The following is a 26,227-nucleotide window of genomic DNA, read 5'->3' as shown; positions in this document are numbered from 1 at the left end:
AGTTTGAATCGTAGGTTAAAGGATTAGCGATCGACACGAATTGGTTAAAATCCGTGTCGATCTTCAATCCTTTCACCCGCGATTGTAGTTTAAACTCTGTCGGTGAATATGGCCGTGAGATATTTGAATGCAAAAAGAGGGAAGGAAGTTGAGAAAAAAGAGCATTATATGTAGTTAAGCATTTTACTCACATTTAATGCTGTTTTCCCAACTTTCCTCCGTTTAGAATTCAAATACCTCAGTGAATATTGCCCTCAGTAACAGGGTAGATAGATAGATAGATAGGACCGCTCACAGCCCCGGACTGATGCAAAGCACCTTACTTCCGTTACCTCAAAAGAGGCTGAGTTGTGTCGGAAAAGTTAGCAAATATTTATAGTGGTGGCTCCCCGTGCTCGCAAGTTTCGAATTACTCGCGTCGTTCTCCCCATGAAGACAGCCATCAACTCAATGCAACATATAAGCCATTTGACAAAAATGGGTGACTGAATCCAATGCCTACGGAGAAAAATTGCACGTGCGCCCAGTGGCACATAAGGACCGAAGACCACAGCCTGGGATTTCGAAAGAAGTGTGGAAAAGACTTGTGGGCAAGAAAGAAGAAAAAGAAGCTGGCATGTTGAAGTGGGAGAGATTTGAGAATGGTCTAAATACACAATGCATACAAATTACATATATACAGCGCCTCGACTGTGACGGGAAGCGAAGAAACAAAGCCTCCGTCCACAGTGCTGAGCAGTTCTGCTCTCCCTTCCCCTTACAGAACATGCAATATATACACACACACAGCCCGCATTGCGAGGGGAACAATCAAGCAGAGCCTCCGTTGGCAGTGCTGGGCATTCACCGCAGTGGTGGTTTTCTGAAGTTGGTTTTCTGTGGTTCCTAGCTTCGAGGCGTGACTGTGAGCCGATCCCCCCCCCCTTTTCACTCATTTATGCAGTTCTTGTGTAATTGTATATTGTTTTAATTTTTTACATAAATACAAGATGAAACAAAAAATCAGCCAGGGCGTCACCCTGGATGAAATGTACTAAGTTTGAGTCGATGGCACGACATCTTGTCGCTCTATGATGATCTTCGTATTTTGTGAGGGATATCTCGGTTTGTGAGCCACATCATTACACATTTCTTTACATTCAACTTGGCATTGTTGTATGAATTCTATCTTTCGACATTTGTGATCAGCTCCTGGAGGTTACTTGGCGCTTTCAAGGGCTTCCTGTCGGTTGAAATTAATATAACATCGTTAGCGTATAAACCCAAGATGTCCTTTGGTACCATGGGATAACACATAGAAATCTTCAAATCTTCGTGCAGATCGATGAGGCGACAAAATTTTGGTGCTCGAGTGAAGCGCCTGCGGATGCAATTCTGGAATCGTTGTATTTTGTAATCCATGAAAATATTGTGTATCGTCGGGCCCAAGCTGGAGCCTTGGTTAATTCCGGCGGTTATTCCGGCTTCTTTCTGATAATGAGTCGTTTGTCTTGACCTGAAAGCATCATTACCCAAGATTTTCTTTTGGACGATATGGTAGAGGAATGCCTTTTCGTCATCCTCGCTACCAAGCCAGAGAACAGAAAAGCGCCACTAGAGGAAGCTCTTTTAAAGGTCCTAATTTGCAATATGGGGATCACGTACGTGGTATTGCGATCGAAGCGACTTGCTATTAAAATAATGATTTATCCACGATGGTCCTAGAACATACGTACTCAACCCAGCACCCCCGCGGGCGAAACGCGACCCTCAGAGTCATTTGATGTGGCCCGCGATGAATAACCAAACCCAAGAAAGATTGCGAAATCATATTAGCACATTTCTATACTACTTCAGTGGCTCGCGGTGTGTTTCCAGATCATTTAAGCTGCCAACGGTGCATATCCAGATCGCCTAAGCGGCCCCAAGCACATTTAAAAATCACTTGAGTGACCCACAGCCCACTTACAGATCACTTAAGCTTCCCGCGACTTATTTACAGCTACTTCACTTAAGGGCCGTATTCACCGACATGGTTTAAACTGTAGTCACAATTTTTGGATAAGAGAGCAACATAGATTGGTTAAAAACCTGAATTTAACCAATCCGTGTCGATCTGTTATCAAAAATTTGTGACCATAGCTTTAAACCATGTCGGTGAATACCGCCCTTAAGCAACCCACTGCACTTTTATAGTTGACTTCGGTGTCTTTCGACACATTTCCAGATCATTTGCATTGCCTCAGACACATCTCACAGTTCAGTTAAGTGGCTCACTGCATTTTTATAGATTACTTATTTGGCTTCACGCACATTTTCAGCTCAGTCAAGCGCTCCCCGTCACACTTTCAGATAACTCGAATGAATCCCGGTACATTTACAGATTACTCATGTGGCTCACAGCACACTTCCAGATCACCTAATTGGCTCCTGGCACACATTTCTAGATTATTTTAATTGCCCGAAACACGTTTCCAGATGACTCGAGTGATCCGCAGTACCCTTTCAGATCTGATCTGAGTTTCTCGGGGCTCTTTCCAGGTAACTCAAGTGGACCGCGACACGTTTGTAAACGGGCGCTCCCAGGGAAGTACGGGGTAATTTGTCCCCGCACAGAGAGAGAGCCCTTGTACTAGAAGGACTGGTTTTTAAAGCGTTCCGGAATATGTGTAAACCGTGTAAAATAACAATCTCCAGAGCAGAAGCAATTTCCAAAAACAAACGTAGACTTCACTGTCCAGGGTAAACGCAAACACACACACACACACATTAGATAATTTTTGATGTACTTTTGATTAGTGTATGTTTATGTACGGTGTCCTTGATTTAGTTACGAGATATCTTCAGTATTGCGGGACGTGCGTCTCTAGAAATAGACATACAAACCCGGATGTTCCACAGTCACGTGTTGTTTCTAGTATTGGGATCTACACAATGTTTGGTGATGAGACTTCCCCTCGTAATCGCAAAGAATAACACGCGCCGATGCCGTCGCCAACAGCAAGTCAAATATTAACAGAAGCAATTTCCGGGACCGGGATTCAAAAAATGATTTCATTTACTGGAGCGGATGCGATCGATATTCTCTTTATATAGATTCTTCCACAATACATATTGGCTTTTATCACTTTTGATAGAAGAACTACAGGCCAATAGAATTGAAGATACGGCATATTCCCGCTAAGAGTCGCCCTTAGGGAACAGGGCCCTGCACTCACGGTAAAATTGCAGGGTTTCGATAATCCTTAACATATTTTCCTCACCAATTCTGAATTTTCACCCATTTTGGATTCATTGCGTTTATCGATTCCTAATTTTTCCATTAATGCTGAAATGATTTCTCTCATCACAATTCTGGAGTTATTTCTTTCATTAATTTCTGATATTGCCTTTGTTTCTGTGTAATCGATTTCTGAACTAGTTCTTTCATCAATTATCGAAATGTTTATTTCATTATTACTAGAATTGTTTCTCTTTTATCAATTCTGTAATTTTTTCCCATCAATTCTGTAATTATTTTTTCATCAATTCTGGAATTATTTTTCCATTAATTCTGTAATCATTTTTTTTCATCAATTGTATAATTATTTTTTTTCATCAATTCTGAAATTATTTTTTCATTAATTCTGTAATTATTTTTTTTCATCAATTCTGGAATTATTTTTTCATCAATTCTGGAATTATTTTTTCATCAATTCAGGAATTACTTTTTCATCAATTCTGGAATTATTTTTTCATCAATTCTGGAATTATTTTTTCATAAATTCAGGAATTACTTTTTCATCAATTCTATAATTATTTTTTTTCATCAATTCTGGAATTATTTTTTCATCAATTCTATAATTATTTTTTTTCATCAATTCTGAAATTATTTTTTCATTAATTCTGTAATTATTTTTTTTCATCAATTCTGGAATTATTTTTTCATCAATTCTGGAATTATTTTTTCATCAATTCAGGAATTACTTTTTCATCAATTCTGGAATTATTTTTTCATCAATTCTGGAATTATTTTTTCATAAATTCAGGAATTACTTTTTCATCAATTCTATAATTATTTTTTTTCATCAATTCTGGAATTATTTTTTCATCAATTCTATAATTATTTTTTTTCATCAATTCTGAAATTATTTTTTCATTAATTCTGTAATTATTTTTTTTCATCAATTCTGGAATTATTTTTTCATCAATTCTGGAATTATTTTTTCATAAATTCAGGAATTATTTTTTCATCAATTCTATAATTATTTTTTTTCATCAATTCTATAATTATTTTTTTTCATCCATTGTGAAATTATTTTTTCATCAATTCTGGAATTATTTTTTCATCAATTCTGAAATTATTTTTTCATCAATTCTGGAATTATTTTTTCATCAATTCTGGAATTATTTTTTCATAAATTCAGGAATTACTTTTTCATCAATTCTATAATTATTTTTTTTCATCAATTCTGAAATTATTTTTTCATTAATTCTGTAATTATTTTTTTTCATCAATTCTGGAATTATTTTTTCATCAATTCTGGAATTATTTTTTCATAAATTCAGGAATTACTTTTTCATCAATTCTATAATTATTTTTTTTCATCAATTCTGAAATTATTTTTTCATCAATTCTGGAATTATTTTTTCATCAATTCTATAATTATTTTTTTTCATCAATTCTGAAATTATTTTTTCATCAATTCTGGAATTATTTTTTCATCAATTCTGGAATTATTTTCTCATCAATTCAGGAATTACTTTTTCATCAATTCAGGAATTACTTTTTCATCAATTCTATAATTATTTTTTTTCATCAATTCTGAAATTATTTTTTCATCAATTCAGGAATTATTTTTTCATCAATTCTGGAATAGTTAATTTCAATAATTCTACATTCCCATCATACCTGAAATTATTATTAGTTTCGTGAATTTTTAATTTTCATCAATTCCGGAATTATTTCTTCTAACCATTCTAAATTTTCGTAATTTCTGGGACAATTTTCTTAATGCTCCAGCGCACGATCTCCGATTAAGCGTCGTATTCGTATATGCGGGTAAAAATTTTCAATTGTCATTTAATACCGTAGTTTATACATTGAAAACTGATGAAGAATCAACATTAATAATGCTTCTTTGATAAATAGTACATCGAAATGAAATGAAGATTACAATGAATTACAGAGATTTCCTTAACTATATTCTTTGTCAAGATTATCTCTCGCGCGTGTATAATATTCTAAATAAGTCTAAAATACAGGGGCGTAGCCAGAAATTTCGTTCGGGGGGGGGGGACCACTTTCATTTCGGGGGGGGACCAAAGTGACAGAACAATAGATTTGGCCATCTTTTTCCTTTTTTCGGTCATTTTCTCACATTTCGGGGGGGGGGGACAGACCCCCAAGTCCCCCCCCCCTGGCTACGCCCTTGCTAAAATATAATGTTGTGGTTATACGAAATTCGTGGAAATGTTTTGTTTTTGCAACGGCTCCGGTCTGTGGACCGACAAACCAGTCACGACCCAGGCTCTGTCCCTCCAGGGATATAAGCCTTTTGCCCTTGCGGGTTGGGTCGCGCCGGTCCGTGGACCAGCAGTTGAAGAACACTGTGCAATGTAGCTACTGGAATCTCATCGAATTTACTTATGATAATACATGTAGATAGACTAGCGGTTCTCAACCTCTTTTTACGCGCAGAGCAATATTTACTTTAAAATTTCTATGGCGAACTCCTAGGTCATGGAACTTGGATCAATTTTGTGGCGGGGGGCTGGGGTGGACCTTCCCAATAATTACTGTATAAACAATGCAACGCATCCCTCCACTCCCCACCCGTGCTTGAGACCTGCATGTAAGGGACGCTATTAACTTTCAGCTTCCCATCCCCCCCCCCCTATTTCATACTGGCGCCTCTCACCCAAAGGCCGCTTTTTTAGAAATTTATTTATCTTATCCGATGATTTAGTTTATTGTCCTTGTCCGGCCACGGAGTCCTTGGAGAAGCACACAGAGCACTGGTTGAGAACCCCTGACCTAGAGAGTTTGCAAGCATGTGGACAAGGGCGTCGGAAATGTTTCGAAACTGTGGGTGCTCGTCTTTAGTTTTATATCAGAAATTTTAATTTATGGATCAATTCTGGGGGTGCTCGGATCCATGTCACAAATTACCGTGGGTGCTTGAGCACCCACAGCACCCCCGGCTCCGACGCCACTGCATGTGGATGATTGAAAGAGGGACCCAGACCGTGAGGTACCAGTTCGGTGAATGAGCGAAAGAGTGACCTAAAGAGCATATGGGCAGGAGAGTGACCAAAATTGTTATCTAGAGAACGTGTAAGCATGGGAGTGACCGACAGAGCAACGGAGCAGGTCAGTGATAAAAAAAATAATGATCAAAAACCTGTGCAAGCATGTAAGTAACCAAAACATCTAAGGTTTGTAACCTTTATTAACTCGTCTTTTTATTATAAGATTTCTATTGCGTAACAATCCCCCTCCCCCCCGCCACGTAGACCTTTCTTAAGAAACAACATTTACTAATTTATTTTGTTTTCCCCGAACGGCCTCGGAACCCCTGAGAAGTGCTCACGGAGTACCGGTTGAGAACCGCTGATGTAGACTTTACCCAGTAAAAAAAAAGCGTCTTATTTTGATACGAGTTATCTTCAATAATCAATCAATCTTATTCCTCTTGGGCACCTTACCCATCAGATGCGTCCGAACAGTGCGTTTGAGACGATGATGATTTATGCCGGCACGTTCCATGACTGACAATGAAATACGATGATAACTTATTTCTATATTGAGAATACTGTATTTAGAGATAGACTTGATATCATCATCTAAATTATTGCTTCGGCATATATATAATCCCTCTCATCTAATCCTCGTACACTGTCAAGTCGCATCGATGTGACCATTTATCACCAGCATATATCTAAAAAAACGATTTTATGCAGTCTGGGCAAGTTGGTCTGGAAGAAACATAATAAGATGCTTGGGAAAGTTTTCACATTTATCTAGATCAGGGTTTCTCCACTTTTCTGAAAACAAGGGCGAGTAAAATGTCTGAAACAATTTGACGAACCACTCGTGTCCCGTATTACGGGACATTTATGTAATTTTCTTTGTCCCGTTTTTTTTCTCACGATATTTATTTGATTTTGTAATAGTTATACCAAAGCCGTAATATAGACAGCGTATTCATAATATAAGTTATATTATGATGATTATGGCAGAAATTATACATATTATGTGTGAATATTTGTGAGGTCTAACTTTCAGTCGTGGAATTTAAATTAAGATTGGTGATTTTGCCTACTTTTGACGATGTCTTTGATGACAACTGGCGATGTCCCGTATTTTTAGAGTTATTATTTATAAGATCTCAGTTTACCGAATTTTTATTTTCTTCAATGAAATATCGTGGTCATCAGATCATTCCAATATTTCTTTCATGAAATACATTTTTGTTTGCTGCGATTTGTAGTAGCCCCTTATTTTCCGTACCCTTCAGCAATTTTAGCAGCAATTAGCAAATTTGCATGCAAAGCTATTAACTGCATTTTTTTTTTTACAAATTTTAGTGTTGAAATCGTATTTAGGATCGCAACTTCTAGCATTCTCCTTGATGACGCATAGGTGAAACTATGTATAAAGGCGTAATTTTATTCGAACCAATATGGATGCCATTAATATCAATTACCAACGGATCAATAATTTTATTAACGGCAGTATTCACCAACACAGTTTAAACTGCAATCGCAGGTGAAAGGATTGAAGATCGAAACGGATTATTTAAATTGAGGATTTTAACCAATCCATGTCGATCGCTAATCCTCTAACCTGCGATTGTACACTGGAGAGCCAAAAAAACTGGTTCACCTGCCTAATATCGTGTAGGGCCCCCGCGAGCACGCAGAAGTGCCGCAACACGACGTGGCATGGACTCGACTAATGTCTGAAGTAGTGCTGGAGGTAATTGACACCATGAATCCTGCAGGACTGTCCATAAATCCGTAGGAGTAAGGGGTGGGGTGGAGATCTCTTCTAAACAGCACGTTGCAAGGCATCCCAGATATGTTCAATAATGTTCATGTCTGGGGATTTTGGTGGCCAGCGGAAGTGTCTAAAGTCAGAAGAGTGTTCCTGGAGCCACTTTGTAGCAATTCTGGACGTGTGGGAATGTCGCATTGTCCTGCTGAAACTGTTCAAGTCCGTCGGAATGCACAATGGACATGAATGGGTGCAGGTGATCAGACAGGATGCTTACGTACCTGCCACCTGTCAGATCGTCGTATCTAGACGTACCAGGGGTCCCATATCACGCCAACTGCACACGCCCCATACCATCACAGAGCCTCCACCAGCTTGAACAGTCCACTGTTGACATGTAGGGTACATGGATTCATGAGGTTGTCTCCATACCCGTACATGTCCATCAGCTCGAAGCAATTGGAACCGAGACTCGTCAGACCAGGCAACGTGTTTCCGGTCCTCAACAGTCCAATTTCGGTGTTGTCGGGCCCAGGCGAGGCGTAAAGCTTTGTGTCGTGCAGTCATCAAGGGTACACGAGTGGGCCTTCGGCTCCGAAAGCCCATATCGATGATGTTTCGTTGAATGGTTCGCACGCTGACACTTTTTGATGGCCCAGCATTGAAATCTGCAGCAATTTGCGGAAGGGATTCCCGATATTCACGGTACGCTCGTGAAATGGTCGTACGTGAAAATCCAAATTTCATCGCTACCTCGAAGATGCTATGTCCCATCTCTCGTGCGCCGAATATAACACCACGTTCAAACTCACTTAAATCTCGATAACCTGCCATTGTAGCAGCAGTAAGCGATCTAACAACTATGCCAGACACTTGTTGTGTTATATAGGCGTTGCCGACCGCAGCGCCGTACTCTGATTGGTTCCATATCTCTTTATTTGCATACGCATGCCCTGTACCAGATTTTTTGGCTCTTCAGTTTAGTTTAAACTCTGTCGGTGAATACGGCCATTAGTCTGCCTACCTATGCCATCGTAGCGGACCACCTATTGGTTGTTAAACGCTGATCTAGATTCATACCGACTGCTGTCCGTTGAGAGGCTGCAGGAAAATACTTGTCGGAATATACAGGGGGTCAGGTAAGTCCTAATGCTACCTTCATCTCATGAATTTTAAATATATATGTTACGGTAAAACCCCAAGACTGGCAAAACCTAGGTTTTACCAAGGCGAGTTGGTAAAAGCCCGAAAAAAACGTGTAACCGTTTTCACTTCGGACTTCCACCGAGTCAAAGCCTGTTTTTAATGAATCACTAAACCATCATGAACTAAAAAAGTTTCCTGATGCTTATCAATTTATTATTAATTCTAATTATTGAATGATGTAAATTAATTAATAATTAAAATTTTTAGTAACTTTCTAACAAATGCTGCTTATAAATAGATAATTATAAGTATTTAAGTGAAACTTATTTTGTCATGAACCCATTTAACTTATTAAATAAATTAACTAAATAATTGGTCATTAATCAACCCTTAATTATAATTAATTATTAATTAAGTGACAACAACTAATAAATTCATGATGGCCAATTGATTCATTAAAAATGGGCTTTCTAATTTAGTCTCAACACTATATATATATATATATATAACTTTAAATCAATTAATTAATAGAAAAAAAATTATGGCAATTATTACTTGCATAGTTAGCGTCAAGAACTGAAAAATTCATGTTGATTAATTAATATATTTGTTAATTATTAATTAATTGTAATTACTAAGCAAATATAATTATTAATTAATGAAGGACAGGAACATGATGTAATCAACTGATTAATTAAGAACGGGCTTTGACTTGGTAAAAGTAAAAATGACAACGTTTACAAGTTTTTTTCGGGCTTTTACCAGGTAAAACCTAGGTAAGAATAATTTCACAAATTTAACTACAATTTGTATCTTTTTCGGCAAAAAACCTTCACAGTTAATCATTGTGTAAGGAATCCATACATGAGATTCCCGTCTCAGTATAGTTTCTGTGTGTTTTCATGCGTGTGTATATATTGCATATTCCTTAAAAAGTAAGGGAAGCAAAACTACTCAGCTCCTCCTCCATCTTTACTTCCGAAAATGGAAGCCAGATGGCAGCATGAACACGAAACAACCGCAACTCAACAACATAAATAATACATTAGGGCCACACATTCACTCAGAACACACACACACATGTGCCGATTTGTTAGAAATTCCATTGAGGAATGTATATGAGGTAAAGTAGTTTTAGTAGTAGCATTTATGTGCCGCTGGTTGCACGGTTTCTCCCTGGTCATTGGGTTCAGATATCCAATTTCAGTCAAAATTGCTTGTACGTTACATCGACTTGATAGCTGTCTTCATAGGGAGAACGACGCGAGTGATTTGATACTAGCGAGCAAGGGGGACCACTACTATTAATCTTTGCTTTAGTTGCTTTGCATCAGTCCGGGGGTTGTGAGCGGTGCTATCTATCTATCATATCGGAGATTGTGATCAGTAGATTTTATTGGACATCTTGAATCATTGATTTAAATATTGTTTTTACGATTATCGTCTCATTAGTGATGAGGTAAAAAAAAATTCTTAATAATTATAACTCCATAGTTGGGGCTTTATAATTAATCATCCATGAAATAATTAGATATTCGTGAACGTCACGTCGGATTTTGTTGTTAATCTTTTTCCGTCCAAAATAAGATTTAATCGATTTTCTAAATTTTTCCCCCAGTTATTCATCCTTCTGGTCATTTAGTTCAGGAATAGATGCCAACCAGAAAAATGTATGAATGTTTTCTGGACTTGGGCCTTGTCCATAGAAACAACATTGGAATCAAAAACCAGAAAAATTAAGTTTTATTCTCCCTTAAAAATAGGTTATTTCAAAAGCAATTAAATTTATGACATAAGTAAAGAAATGAGTGAAATTTTTGTTTTGTGTGAATTAAGATTGGAATCTCAGACATTTCTTCAAAATAAAATCACTGCTTTCATGTAAGGAAACTATTTTTTTACAAACTAATAAAAAGGGATGTTCTCGATTGTAACATTCGCCTTTAAAAGATTAATACAGAGGAACCTCCCATATAACGAACGAACCTTTTCTGATTCGCGGTCCAGTGGAATAGGGTTTTAATCAGGAGCGTAGCCAGAAATTTCGTTCGGGGGACACCACTTTCATTTCGGGTGCGGACCAAAGTGATAGAACAATAGATTTGACTATATTTTTCCCTTTTTTCGGTCATTTTCTCACATTTCGGGGGGGGGGGGACTAGATCACCGAAGTCCCCCCCCCCCGCTACGCCGCCCTTTTTATTAATATATTTCACTGCCCATTAGCGAACACTCTCGATAGCGGACAGTAAAATAAGAGGAAAACTGAATTTCTATTTTCCAAACTATAACTTATAAATTTTTGGTCAAGGGGCCATTCAAGTATTACGTAAGCAGATCTTCAGCCAATTTTGACCCCCCCCCCCCTTGTCAGCAAAAGTCAGCAAAGCACTGACCACCTCCCTCCCCCAGTCAGCAAAATTTCGTCAGCAGCTTAGAATATTTCATATCTTCAAAAAGGGGTGGTTGATGACGTCATCAAATCCAAACTCCCCCTCTCCATCTTGTCATCAAAAGTCAGCAAATCCGAAACCCCCCCCGATGCTGACGTAATACTTGAATGACCCCCAAACACCGAGAATTTATCATATTCAGCTAAGATTATGTCCAATCCCAAGCTCGTGATAACCGTAAATCAATTACTTAATTTACTGAACATAACTATGGTCCAGGATGGTAAATTCGAATGATGATGTTGGTTTTGTTCGTTGATAACGTGTGAAGAATGCCAACATTTCAAGACTGATAATGTTGTCATGAATGTTTTTATCTTCTTCACACTTATTTTAATTTAATTTTCATTGCAAAATATATGTGTAGTGCACGTATCATGTATGGGTAAAAATAATTAATTGGTTTAATGAGGAGAAGAAAGGTTGTACACACATTTTACCATATTTGCCATTTGGGAATCATGCATAATCGCCGGTAAAAGCGATAGATGATGTGGAGTTGAATCAAACTTTCTTTATCGAGATGATTGGTGCACCTAATTAATTAGACGTAATCATGATCATAACCACCGGTGTATCACTTTTACAGTAACAGTAATATTTCAACATTAAAATCTATAGAAACCGATTGCGACCGAAACCAAATGTCGTATAAATGTGGAAGTCGTATAAACGAGGTTCCGCTGTATATCACACCTCCCCATAAGCGCACACTCTCCGTTAGCGGACAAAAATTTTGGTTTCATGGGTGTCCGTTATCGAGAGGTTCTCCTATACACTCCAAAAACCTAAGAAATTGCCACAATAATTTATTAAATGGTGAAAACATATTTTAACATATGCAATTAACATGAGAAAACATATTTTAACATACGCAATTAACATGGGAAAACATATTTTAACATATGCAATTAACATGGGAAAACATATTTAGTTATGAATTAAATACTATTTTTTATGTAAGTCCTAATAGGTTTTAATTAATGTAATTCATTTTGATGTTTCATTGATTTCAAACAAATTTTGATGAGGAAGAGCATTGTGATTCAGAAGATAATGTTTATTCTTCGATAGTGTTAACTTTATTAGGCGATAAAACCCCTCCGGAAGATCTCATCCAATCGGCCCGCTTCTTCCTTTTTGTTACATTGAACATGAGTCATTCTCATGTCAATGTTTCTTTTATGATGTAAAAGATCTGCAAACTTGAATGTTCTGTGTGGGCTAAGTAGAAAAGATTAACTACCAGAGTACCTATAACATGTGTTTTTCCTCGTTGTCTAAATTGGTCGTTTCTCGAGAACTGATCCAGTCCGGATCAGAACTCGTTTCGAAGAACCTTGACCTTCAATGAACGGAGGCTGCTTTCTAAATTTCTATCACCGCAGTCCTCGGAAAATCGCCAAAAGTCACAGCCAAAATCATTCATCATTGTTACACACGCTAGTTATGTGAATGTGAATTTTTTTAAAAATAGAATACTGTTATTTCAGTCATTATACTTTTTTATACCAAATTAATCGTAATCTTCATTAAGCGGGTATATAACACAGGGATTTTATTGAATACAGGTATCCCTCGCTTTACGAGATTTCGCTATAACGCGATTTTGCAAGTGTGGGATTAGAAGTCGTAACCTGCTAAATTTGACCTGGAGTTTGATGTTAATCTTGGGAATGGGCTTGCAAATGACAAAATCCATTGGATTTTATAATTTAGATGAGACAGGTGTGGGACTTCACTCAAATCCAATTCACCACATTTCATAAATCAACACCCTTTGATGACATTGACAATGCTATCAGAATTTCAATCAACGCAAAAGATGCCTAATGAGACTAGAATTGTCGCATTTGCGAAGGGTATTCAGAATTGTCTGATAATTCTATTGGTACTGAATTTTTCATAGACACGAAGAATGCAGCTTGTCACCTGAATCTCGACTGTTTCATCAAAAACAGTTATCAGTCCATCATACTAGACTCTCTTCAGAAAAGAAAACATACACACTTAAATCAATCAAAAGTAACGACTAAAGACACCAGAGGCGCTGACATGAAGAAAACATTGGGGAGGGATGAAATTTGCATGTTGTCCCGCACATACTGACCCGCACTGAAATGCGTACACAAGAGAGGGAAGAAGGAAAGGATGATGGGGAGAAACTGTTGCATCGCTGCCGATTAATCGTAACAAAAACACGAAAACGTTTTAATTTCATGACTTTTTTTTACGTGCCCGCGTCAGGCAAGTGTGTGAAAATAATACATGCCCGGAAAGAATTTTTATATGCTCCGGGCATGTCGGGCCCATTTGTTTTCAGCCCTACTTCTTCATGTATTTCCTAATAGTCAAAACTATATTATATTCGTATAGGTGACAACAATAATAATTTGCATTTTTAATAAGCTCGGTAACCACTTCATCATTTCCAGATGACTCCTTCAGTACATCAAATATCCTACATCATTTTTACCTAAAAGGAAAAAAAAAAACAACAACATATTTTCTGGAGTTCCCAAGAAACAAACGAAAATACGCAATTATCATTCAGCGATAATCAATTACGAGCATTCATGAATATTTAATCATTATAGATTATCTTTATATGATAATAGAAAGAAAGACAGATAAAGACCATCAATCATATTTCGTGCGTCTCTTATTTAGGAACATAAAAGACACTCCACGTGTTTTGTTTTCTTTCCGCGACGCCCATTTTACTGTAAAGAAAAAAAAAAAATCTTAGCACATAGCTGTCCTCACATGTTGCATAATAGTCAATGGTGAGAATTGGTATGTCCTTGGGAATATGTGCCCAGTTGATTCGCGTGGACCGTGGCCTCTGGCTTCGTTTCAAGGGTACGCACAGCAACAAGGACAGAAAAGAAACTGAAAGTGGTCTAATGACTACTGAATAGACCATATTTAGACATTTTCGCTTGACATTTTATGGCTTGACCTTCGATGGAATCCACTTTTCACCAGACATTTCTCTACTGATTATTGGACGGAGTTGCGCAAGGTTTGGTTCTCGCTCCGGTGGAATCGCTCTCATTTCGGAATAATACAATTGGGGATGTTAGAGAGGAGAGATAATGTATTCCGAATATTAATGAAGATGGTATTGATATGGTAATTCGCTTGGCATTTAGGGAAAATTGAATTCAAAATTATTATTTTTTTAAAGTATCGTAAAATTTGCTATTAGAAGATATTCAGCCTTTTCAAGAATTACTATCCAGAAAACAATAGATAACAGCAATGGTATACAGTATTAACAGAACTATTTTCTCTTAATTTCCAACATATTTATTACTTTTCCAGATTCAAGAGTTTACTTTAGTTGCACCAGTGGTTATTAATCACCCTCTAGGCTTAAAAATCACGCAGTGAGAAAAATACACTAATGCCTCTGTCTATGATTGTCCATTCTAGGTCAGCGTTTCTCGACCTGTGGTCCGCGACAATGGCATAGGTAGTTCGCAGACAGACTTTATAAAATTATTTACCCGTTGTAATATTGATATTAGTAAGGCCGATATTACACTATAAAAGTTCTCTAAAAGACCTTCTATAAAACTTGAAAAATTCAACCAATTAGATTATCGGTTGCATTTGGTCGAATGTAACCAGTGAGCTTTATTGGTTGGATTTTTTGAGTTTTATAAAAGGGATTTTATCAAACTTTTATAGTGTAATATCGGCCTAATATCCATATTCTGGGTTCAAGTAAAATGATACCTACATACATCATCGAGGAGTATGCAGGAAATTGCGATCTTAAATATACGAGGTATCACTAAATCTTGCGTCAAATCGCAAGTTATTTCTTTTGTAAGAATTGCAAATTATTGCTATCAATAAAATTTGCTAATTACTTCTAAAATTTCTGAAGGGTGTGGAAATGAAATGCTAGTACAAATCGCAGTAAACAAAAATTTATTTCACGAAAAAATATTCAAATGATCTGATGACCGTATTTCATAGAGAAAAATGAAATTCGGTAAACTGGGATCTTAAATAACAATCCCTAAAATACGGGACATCGCCAGGTGTAGCCACAATCACCCCAATCGTGATTAAAATTCCTCAAAAATCTGAGTTCGAAACGTTAAACCTGATAAATATATGAGATGTGTGAGTGAATGTTTATAGTCTTCGCCATAATTTTCATAACACAATCTGTATTAGGAAAACGATGTCAGTGTGTGTGTGTGTTCCAGACTTTAATAAATATATTTATAACGAATTCAAATAAGTATCGTTGAAAAAACAGGGAATATATAAAAAAAATCGGAATGAAAATTACAGGAATCTCCCGCAATACGGGACACAAGTAGTCCGTCAGATTGTTTCAGAAATTTTACTGGTTCTTGTTTTCAAGTTTAATAAATGTATTTTATTCACAAATTTTTTTTTAACAATAGGAATATTCAGAAAAGATTAAAAAATTACAAAAAAAGGGAAAAAAATGACATCAAATGAGCCCCTCCGGGGATAGGATTCGCATCACAAAATTATCGTATACTTTGTTTCAACTTTACCAGAGCTGGACACTGACGGTCTGCTTTTCTGACCAATCCCGTACCATTTGGGTTGTCTTAAACAATGATGATACACGCACCATTCTAATATCAGGCTTGTCGTCCTTTATAAATGACATTCACCTTGGAAAAAAATGTCGTGCTTGTTGCTGATAGTGGTTGGGAATCACTAATTCAAGTCCTGTATCGTATGGTATATCATTTTTGTAGGATTATAATAGGGACAATGTGTCTTCATATCCAACTACACTGAAGAGCAATCGAATCAGATACAGCTGTCAATGTACAGAAGAGGTGTTGTGGGCGGCCCCTGAGAGATCAACACCATCTATAGCAGAAGGCCCCCGCGCGAAGCTCGTGACATCTCTGAAGAAGGTCATCTCCTATAGCCATCTCCTATAGCAGGCCGACGCATGAGGCATCTTTACCTTTTTTTTAGTATATCCAATGGCTATAGGCGAGATTACCGTCTTCAGTGACGTCACGAGCTTCGTCTGCTGCAGATGGTGTTGTAGCAGAAGAACCTACAGACACGGACATAACTTAAGCAACACTCCGGCAATAAAAGGAACGCTACTCACAGGAGCAGTCATAAATGAATGTATTATAATTTATCATAAAGACGGAGGATCTAAGTGCATTTGGTGGTGGTCAAATTGTCCGGCCTCACTCCTCGGAACGCGCAGACGCTGGGATTTTCACATTTCAAGGCGTCGAGGGTCAATCGTGAGTACATCGATTTCGGTAAAAGAATCCCATGCCAATGCCACCTGCCGTGTACATCAGCGTCTGAATGAGTACGGTCGACCTTAGCTAGTTTGCATTTTAACTGCGGGTACACAGCTCATGGTGTGCAACGAATCACTCTCAGCTATACAACGCTGACGCACCAAAACGAGTAAACAATTTCATCTTAAAGACCGATCTACTTGCCATGTGATAGAGAAACCGTCGTTCCATCCTAGTATTTTTGCCGTCGTCCACACGTCGCAAGGTACAACGATTCGCCTGGGCACGGGGACATTGCCACTGGACCCTAGAAACCTGGAAAAAAGTTACCTGTGGATGAGTGGAGTGCATACAGTACAGGTACAGTTCAAATTTCATAGATTTATGGTTCACTCATACCAGCAGGGTAACGTTGAAGCTAATGAAATTCTTGTATGGGGTATTGTTTACGTACACCGAAATGGAACCTCTGATGCGAGTGACGTCTGAACATCTTTGACAATGATATGCCCTGTTCGTAATGCTGCACAAATCCATTGACGGCCCTGTTCCTTAACAGGACAATGCAATAGGACTAGACATATCGCAGAAAAAATCTATCCGCGAGAAAAAAAAATTTTACCAGAAGAAAAGAAGTCTAAAATAATGTTTGTTTTGACTTTTGCAGGGCAGAGTGACCGTCTTTCGTATTGACAGATAAGCTACTATGAACTTTAAACATATTTTGTGATGCTATCATCTTCAATTTAAATAACTGCACAAGTAAAGTTTTGTGTAGCTAGTTTTTTAGTCGCCATGGTGACCTGGCGCCTGGAATTTGTCCAGCCCTGCAATGCACCATCTCATTACTCCTGCATTGTATCCGAATGGTCGGAGAATTACTCTATGGACGTTATGTAGATTCCATGGTTAGCTTGGTCACCAGACCTATCGGACACATTTGGGTTGCCTTTGAGGCCGACATTATACTATAAAAGTTTCATAAATGTTCATTTATAAAACTTGGAGAATTCAACCAATAACGTTACCGGTTACCTTCGAGCAAATGCAGTCGATGCCCTTATTGGTTGCATTTGTTAAGTTTTATAACTTTTATCAAATAAAAGTTAATACTGTATATTGATAAAATAACTTTTATCAAAATTTTACAGTGTAACACCGGCCTAACAGAGATGTTTAGGCCGTGCATGCCCCTACGCATTTCAACATGTCTTCTTCACGCTCATCTTTGTACAATGTTGAAGACTTTGTAAAATACGGCATTCGTACGTCGCCCGGACACTTCAGGTGCCTTGTCGACAAGAGCGAAAGGTGGAGATCCACAATAGAAAAAGGAAATATGGTTGATTTTATATATTTATTTTTTTCTTTAAACAACTTCCATTAATATCAAATAGAACAATATTTAATAAATGAATAATTATTTTGTGCTATACAGTTAGCATAGTTAATTGATTTTTTGATTCGAATCAGAATATCGTGAAACATTTCAAATAATAATATTCGCTACCAGATGGCACAACAAAAACTATACAATTTTCTTAACCTGTGATTATCACTATGACCAACACAAAATCCGTAAAATTTAGAGAGAGAGAGTCTACTATTTAAATATTTATTTGACTCCTCTCACTATATATTCTCTAATCTTAAATCCGATTCAATTTCATTCAGTGATTCGATAATAGAGGTTCTCTTCATGTGATCTTGGCCTAAAAATTTTATCCTCGTAATTGCACCAGTTGTGTTAATAGAAAGTCTAAGACTTGGTGCCAAATGATAAAAATCGCATTTGCCCCGTCGTCACCATATTTATAACGTCTGCCGGGATTCATTTTCCCATCTTTTCGCACTCGTTGTAGTCTTTCTTTTTTTCCCGTCTCCTGGCTCGTTTACAATATGATAGAGATCAAATCTATTTCAAGGAGAGAATAGCTTGGAGTAATGTCTCTGAGAATAACGTTGCATGACACGTTGGTTGGTTGATTGGTTGCTTTATATGTTGCGAAGTATAATCATGCGCGTGATATCGTGACAGCTTTTGAGAATCATCGGTTATGCCGCAAGGATTGAAAAGACTTCAATGTGGATCATTGTTTCGAAAATTGCGAAATCTCACAACAAGTCAGTAGTTCCAAAACATTTAAATAGTTTTCGAGTGAATCGGAGGAATCTTGGGAGCCGAAGGAAACGGTCAGAGGTTCGGCTGGTCAAAGTCCAAGTTCTTGCTGATAATACGGTTGTGATATTTTCTTGCGTCCAGCCGTACCCTTCAGAACCATTCGTTGAAAAAGGATCCATTCTAGACCACAACTCCAGTTGTAGCAATGAGCATAGAGGCATAACATCATTCCTATACCTCGCAACATATAAAGCAACCAATCAGCCAACCAACTTGTCATGCAACGCTATTCTCAGACGTTTCAACTGCGGTGGTTTAATCCTTCAAGCAGCGTAGTAGAATTCACTAAAACCATTGTAATGTCATCTGATGAAAAGTGCATGGTCGCTTATTTTCGTTCGAACAACCCACGTTTCTCTCACGACTTGAATGATGTCACTATCCCGGATGTTACCAGGGTCACCGATTTGGAAATTTTCATTCACGAGCGGCTTAGGTTTTCTGAAAATTGTTCAGCGGTGGCCAGAAAATTGAACAGAATGCTCGGTTTCATTCTTGAAAAGGGTGTCTTCGCGTTCTCCTAAAGTTATTATTTTACTTTTCCAGGGCTTAGTTTGACTTGGAATGGAGTATACCGTCAAGTTATAGAGATCATAGCTACAGAGAGAGACTGATTTGGTCGAGGGAGGAGGGTGCAGAGCATGTCTTTGTTGGCACATGGAGCTTGTGTTATGAAGGGAGAAGATTTTTTTGAAAATATTTACATTAGAGTGGCGCAGATGTCTGGGGGATGTGATCGAAGTGTTTAAAAATTTCAACGGCATTGATAAAATGAGCCATGAGTTATAACTATTACACTGTGAATCAACTGTTTCGTCAAGAGGACACCCGTGTCGTTGGGTGAGGGACAATTCTAGATTTTGCTGTCGCGTCGTTGGGACATTTTCCCTAATATAACTGTTAATTACTGGAATTGCTTACCTCGAGGCTGGACAAATCGCAAAAATTTCTATGCATCAGAACAGTTTTTTAGGCGTAAATTTTTTTTTTTGAAATCGAAAAAGAAATGTCTAGAAAAATTATTATTTTTTTACTTTTTGAGGGCTTAGTGACCATCTTTCATGTTGGCAGATATGCTGTTGTAAATTCCAAACATTTTGTGCTGTGCTCTGAGACTGCAATTTAGTAACTACACACAAAAAATTTCCGTCATAAATACCAGTTTTTCATTCGACATGGTGACCTGGCGATTGGAATTTGTTCAGCCCTAACTTTCCTCCGGGGATCGTGAATTCTAACACAATTAACACGTTCAAAACGAATACGATAAGCATATAGGGGTGAATCGAGAAGCTATCCATACTTAGAACAAGACAACCATTTCCTTTTATTTTATACTTTATCATAATTATTGTTTTTGGATATAATTGCTCTTTTATAGGGTTGCTGTTTGGATATATTTGACGTCCATATTTTTGTGAGCATCTCTTTTCAGCCACCTCGTTGGCTATTTTGCTGTTGCGGTCATTGTGTTTGTATATCTTCATTTTAATGAAGTAGCTTTTCTTCCGACTTTCATCAGGTACAAACAATTGGCTAAAGGGAAGAGTGTTTCATTGAGAAATACACTCTACTAAATGTCTGGGTTTGTTAATGCTGAAATAAGAGACTTCTGAGGAAGCGAGACGCCTTGTCAATGCCCTGGGGTCAATTAAAGGGTTAAGTTGGGCTGATGATTTTACGTATTGACACCTGCTTGGTAAGTTACCGTAGTCTATTGTAGGGAATCTCACCCCGGAATCGTATAAAAATGTATAGGCTATTTCGCGAAGGACATAGATGTGAAGCATTAACTAGGTGATATATGGTGGGAGAAAGTAATTGCAACACAACAAAGAAAGTTACTTTCTGGGTGAATAAGAATTGAAATGAACTTGAAGAAAGACAATACTGTTGCTTCCCCTCTGTTCATTTTACGATACGGGCAAGAGCGGCAACCAACATACCAGAAGGACACACAGATACTTCTTTCCTCATATATGCACAATAACGTGATACGCTGAGTAGTAGCATAGTGGTCTCCCTTATCCGAATGACAGGCCTGGAGGCACGTGTAAAGCACTACTTCTGTTCCAGCCCTAAGGCCACGTGGCTAAAGAGGCGTCAGTGGATCTGTGTTTAGAGTATCAGAAATCAACTTTATTCAAACAAATTTTGATTCATACTACACTCATGTTCATAAATTAAGGATAATTCAGAATCACACGGAAATTGAAATCTAAAGTAAAAATTTCACCTGTAGAATTATCACACACATCTGCAAGAATGATATGCAAATTTCAGGAAGCCACCAGATGATGCCGATAGTACGTCACAATGACGAGAGTGTAAGAGGGGGGTATATAAGGAATGGTGGCAAAGAAGTGAAATTGTTCACAGGAGTTCTGTTAGGCGCTCAGTGCCATAAGCGAATAGTTATGACACAGAGGACGCATGTGGATGATTTTTGACGTGGTAGAATTATCGGCCGCCTGGAATGTGGGCGTACTCAGATGGAAGTATCCGAGGAACTTGGAATTGCCCAAAGTGTCATCTCTAGGCTTTGCCAACGATTCCAAGATAACGGAAATGTCAGTAGACGTTACAGTACAGTCGCCCCCGAGTTACAACGCCGAATGAAGACCGGTATTTGGCGGTAACTGCCAAAAGAAGCAGACGGAGCACAGCATCCGACCTGTCTCGTCAGCTATCTGCAGCCACGGGTACCACAGTTTCAAGGCAAACCGCGCACAGACGTTTGGGAGATATTGGTCTATATGCTCGCAGGCCTGTCAGATGTGTTCCGCTCACGGCAACTCACAGTCGGCAACGATTAGCCTGGAGTAGAGAACATGCAATGTGGACATCGTCACAGTGGGCTTGTTTGATGTTTTCCGACGAGTCCAGGTTTGGCTTGCAGTCTGATTCACGTCGGACTTTCATATGGAGAACGCCAGGTACCCGTTACCACCAAGACAACATCACTGAACGACACCGTTACGGTGGTGCAGCATTGCTCGTTTGGGGTGGAATTATACTCTTGTCAGCTACTACAGTAGAGTTATAGACACTTACTAGGTTCCAGAACAGATCTGCATGTTCAAACCGGAACCATGAAAACCCAAATTTATCGGGACATCATTCTGGAACAACATGTACGTTTGTTTAGGGGTGCCATGGGCGCCGAATTTGTGTTTATGGATGACAACGCCCGTCCTCACCGAGCAAACATCGTAAACGAATGACTTGAATCTGATGATATAACCCGTATGGAATGGCCAGCATTCTCACCTGACTTGAATCCGATAGAGCATGTGTGGGACATGCTTGGCCGACGAGTTGCAGCCCGTCAACCACCTCCTACATTTGTACCAGAGAGCATTGCTTGCTGAGTGGAGTGATCTTCCCCAAGATCAGATCGATAATTTGATACTCAGCATGCCTAGGCGTTGTACGGACTGTATTTCATCGCATGGGAGACATACAATGTATTAACAATCATACCAACCATGTAATAGTAAGTTTTTGTAAAGGAAATATTTTTTACAATTGCTCCAGGGAGCAAAAAACTTCGTTTTTTATGAATGGTATCATACATACACCATAGTTTTTGGTCTTTATCTTTTGTTTAATAAATGGGCTTTATGAATAAGTAACGTTTGTTTTGTTTCTGAACCTTTATTTGCCGGAGCTGGCATTATCCTTAATTTATGGACATGAGTGTATTTTAAACCTCCAAGCGGAATGAGCGAGATGTCTCGTCTCATTGAAGAGGACTCTTACTGTATTTTAACATTATCAAGCCCAGGTATTTTGTAAACTTTATTTCTTAATTGAACACCTTCCCCGAATACCTCTTAATTTGCACCTTCTCTTATGCCGCAGTATTAGTTAAGAAGTACACAATGTCTTAATCCTGAATAGCTGAAAGTCCTGGTTGAAGGTGGGGGGGGGGGGGGGGCTCACAAAAAGGAAATATGGCAAAAAAAAAAAGCCATGAATGAAAAAAAAAAAACAAAACGAAACGTATTTCGCTTTTTCTGGTGGGGTTTTGATCTCTTAAAATGAATACTTATATCACTAGCCGCTCAATCAGCTTCATAGATATATATACCTCACTCTATCTGCATATGAGAAGCATCAGAATCAAATAATCCATTATAGACATTTTAGAAGTGAATTCTTCAGTGGCGTACAGCATTGCGAACTGCGTAAATATAGTAAAATCTCTCTAGTTCGGACACCGGCAGGATGGGAAAAATTCGTCCGTCAAAGACGGGGTAGGCCGTTAATCAGGGGTTTGAAATGCATGATTTTATTATATCCGATGAAATTATAATAATTATAATAGGAGTGACCGCATGAGAGGGGTATGTTAAGAGGGGTTTTAATGGACTAGAAGTTCAAAGAATAAAGGAAATGCATAATAAGTATATACAAGGTGGAGCCTCAAGTCCCTGGAAACTGGAGAAAACGAGGGGAAGAAGAAATTTCATCGTAATTTAAAACGGATGCACGTGAATAGAATTAATTTGATAGGAAGAAAACGCTTTTAATGGGCTTGATGCCATTTCGAAACCACAAGGGAAACGAAACCAATTACTTTAATATGGATTCAATGCAAAATATTAATAGAAAAACTGATTAAAAAAATATTTATTATTTTCAATAATTAATATTTGAATCTCGCTTTTATCCAGTTTGCAAAATGTGAAATTCATCCAGTTCACATCGCGTAAGCTTGTCTGTTTCGACCGTCATCTTATAACATCAGCGTTCGTTATACTACGAGCTGCATAAGTTCCGTTAGATGTGATAACACGATGAACCCTAATGAGGAAATCACAAACCAAACGTCCTACTCAAGCTAATCAAAAGCACATTCAATGGAATCATATTTAAGCATCGTAAAAGCCTCAGTGTAGGCATCAAATGCTATTTGGGCCATGTAGTAGGATTTCACTGTATTAGTGTCATTACGATGCGTTATCGCAAACGTGAAATGTTATAATTAATGTAAATGCAATAGTCAGTAGACAGTTATTTTCGAGAGACCACTTTCCACCCCCCCCCCTCAAACGTATGAGGGAACCATGTTATTGTATAAAATTCAACATGCGATGACAGTATTGCGTGTTATTTTACTTCTCTTTCTGAAGAAAAGTTTCTCTTTGAAGCGATATATTGATCTTTAGGTCTGCGTCCTTGAGATGCTCATTCTTTATGAATAGTATCATTAGGATATGGGTTTGAAAAAAAACGCAGACTTGTGACTTTAATCCGTAGTTTGCGCAGAAAAAAAAAAGGCTTATGCTTCGGACATGACTGGATTTTCAAAAGGAAAACCCTTTCGAATATTAAATGAGGAGAGAGAATTCCTTAATCTTTTGATCTCAGTTCGGAAAGCTTTCGTCATTGGCTGTTTTCTGTAGAAAAAAAAAAGAAGCTCAGTTCGCGGAATGAATTTCCGCAGCCTGTGATTGATGTTCCAAGTAGTGCGTAACATCATTAATTCAAATTTTTCGGAATCCGAAATTTCACGGAGTCCAAACTTTGTGTTGGAGAATGTAATTGCATATTTGGATCTTTATTTGATAACTCAATGATTGGAAAACCGGCAAAATCAAGTTGTTCTGAATATATAACAACTATCCAAGAGATATGAATCCGACAAATAGGTTTGGGGAGTTTTATTATCTAATTTCGCAAGGACAATTTCAATGTTTATCGGCAAGTTCGTGCCAATTTCAACTCTCATCGGTCGAAGTGCATTGATAATTTATACCTCCAACCTGATACAACATTTGTTGTTCAGTCTGCAGATGAGTGCACTTGGTATAATCCGAAATCTAAAATGTTCTTATCGCAGCTATGAATATGTAAAATGTTGGATATCATACCATGGACATAATGACCATTTTTCCTCTCCCGGGTTGAAACTAAGTGTTGAGACTTCCCTACAAGCCTGACACAGTTAATATTAATTGATATGGAAGGTCATGATATGTATAAGCCTTCTCATGCATCAAAATTCCACCCTGTGCATGTCTGGGTAAGCCGATGCGTTAATATTATCCTGACCATGGCCCCAACAAAGTTAGTGCTGGCAGGGCTCAAGCTCAGAGACCCTCGAACTCCATCGTTGACATAGTGGTGGCCGGCTGAAATAAGTTCCCAACTTCGAGACGTCAATGCGAGCCAATCTCCCCATTAAAATGTCTTGCCACTGAGAAGACCATCAGGCCTACACAACGGTACAAATAATAGATCATTACACTTCACTCACAGTTTGAAAAACAGATGTCAGCGCTTAAGAATTCACACAGGGTGCTAGATACTCGCTGACACTGTCAAGTGCACATGCGCCCTTCTGGCACAACTCATTCCGTAGTAATTTCCCCGTGGAAGACATTTCCCCGAAAGAAAGAAAACATAAAAAGCTATAAGGCAATTCTTACTTTTTTTGTTATTAGCAATTCTTATATTTATTCACACTTTAAATTCACTAGGGGGGAAAAAAAGCTCAGCCTATGAGGAAGCCCTTTCCCAGGATATGGGGGGCAGAGTCATGGATATATGACTTTGACTAAACACGGGCGCCAGAACTATGCTAGCGAACTCTTCCCGTTGCCGAGATAACGCCCAGTTCGATTTCGTGGAAAATTCTCCAATACTATGGTGACCCCGACAAACATCGTCTCTGAATTCTACGTGAATATCGAGGATGACGATATAATTTTGATCAACTATCGGCTTTTCTCTATTGATGAATTAAATGACAGTTTTTTTTTTTTTTTTTTTTTTTTGCACACACACACACAGTGCCCTTTAGCTTCATTTTATCTGCATATGACAGACGCGGCGTTTCCAAAGCATTCTGCAGTGTTTAACAGCAGCCGCTGTGGTGGTCGAGTGAAGTTGGTTTCCTGTGGTTCCCAAATTTGAGGTGCAAATACGAGCCGATCTCCTCATTGAAAAGTCTCGCCACGGACAGAAACAGGCCTACACACACAACGATACAATTATTCGATCAATACACTTCACTCGTAGTTAGAAAAAACTGATGGCAGATGGCAGCACTACACATGACAAGCATTACACAGAAATAAACTCGCGTCAGGTTTCACTACACATACTCGCACATTCCAACATGTACCAATTCGTTAGAGGTACCGCAGAGGTATACGAACGAGGTACATGTATGGTTTAGTAATAGTGTTTAACAGCAGTAATT

General features: G+C 38.2%; 1 protein-coding gene across 3 annotated transcripts in view; it reads left to right on the top strand.

Annotated features, from left to right (window-relative positions):
• The window catches only part of LOC149077872 (putative Na(+)/H(+) antiporter nhx-9), a 160,384-nt gene that overhangs the window by 57,861 nt on the left and 76,296 nt on the right, over positions 1-26,227 (top strand). The gene's annotated exons all lie outside the window — the stretch shown is intronic.

Source organism: Pholcus phalangioides, unplaced genomic scaffold, assembly GCF_987345545.1.
Source record: "Pholcus phalangioides strain wild (caught in Gottingen) unplaced genomic scaffold, Ppha-v1.0 ptg000014l_1, whole genome shotgun sequence".
Classification (NCBI taxonomy): domain Eukaryota; kingdom Metazoa; phylum Arthropoda; class Arachnida; order Araneae; family Pholcidae; genus Pholcus; species Pholcus phalangioides.
This window is presented reverse-complemented; position numbering and strand designations above follow the sequence as displayed.